Raw genomic sequence first — 817 nt, 5'->3', positions numbered from 1 at the left:
TTAATTCATATATATATATATATATAAAGTTATGTACAAACAGTGACAGTGACACTCAGCAAGCAGTGGTATACAGGCATTTCATATTACACATGGTTTTCACCCAACAATCAGATCTCCCTGCGGTACACACCGTGTTGTTCCATCTTTCTGCATTACCCACCATGTGCAACCAGGTCCCTGAGCAAAGACAACCCCACAGATGGGTTTGTCTGTACTCGAGGCAGAATTAATCCACACAGACTTTCCTAACAGACCTCTGACATGCACTACTGGGACCTTATCTCCATCTACTGTATGAAGAGGTTCAGATTGGGCTGGACCAGCTCTATTGGTGGAACCTCGGGTGTTAACTAACCAGGTGGCCTTTGCTAGATGCTGTTCCCAATTTTTGAAAGTTCCCCCACCTAGTGCCTTCAAGGTGGTTTTCAACAATCCATTGCACCATTCCACTTTGCCTGCAGCTGGTGCATGGTAAGGGATGTGGTACACTCAATGCCATGTTCCCTAGCTCAGGTGTTGATAAGGCTATTCTTGAAATGAGTCTCATTGTCAGATTCAATTCTCTCAGGGCTACCATGCTTCTAAAGGACTTCCTTTTCAAGGCCCAGGATGGTGTTCCGGGCTGTAGCATGAGGCACAGGGTAGGTCTCCAGCCATCCTGTGGTGGCTTCTAGCATTGTGAGCACATAGTGCTTGCCTTGGCGTGTTTGGGGCAGTGTGATGTAATCAATCTGGCAGGCCTCCCCATACTTGTATTTGGACCACCACCCACCATACCACAGAGGCTTCCATCACTTGGCCTGCTTGATCGCGG

At 47.5% G+C, this 817-nt stretch overlaps 1 long non-coding RNA gene across 1 annotated transcript in view; it reads left to right on the top strand.

Annotated features, from left to right (window-relative positions):
• LOC108444628 overlaps positions 1-142 on the top strand; it is a 17,230-nt gene extending 17,088 nt beyond the window's left edge. Inside the window, exon 3 of the long non-coding RNA XR_001859264.1 lies at positions 44-142. This is a non-coding gene — a long non-coding RNA (uncharacterized LOC108444628). The remainder of the gene's footprint in view (positions 1-43) is intronic.
• Positions 143-817: the final 675 nt, after the last annotated feature.

The sequence above is a fragment of the Corvus brachyrhynchos genome, unplaced genomic scaffold (assembly GCF_000691975.1).
Source record: "Corvus brachyrhynchos isolate BGI_N302 unplaced genomic scaffold, ASM69197v1 scaffold1022, whole genome shotgun sequence".
Classification (NCBI taxonomy): domain Eukaryota; kingdom Metazoa; phylum Chordata; class Aves; order Passeriformes; family Corvidae; genus Corvus; species Corvus brachyrhynchos.
The sequence above is the reverse complement of the archived record's forward strand: the minus strand, read 5'-3'. Positions and strand labels throughout refer to the sequence as shown.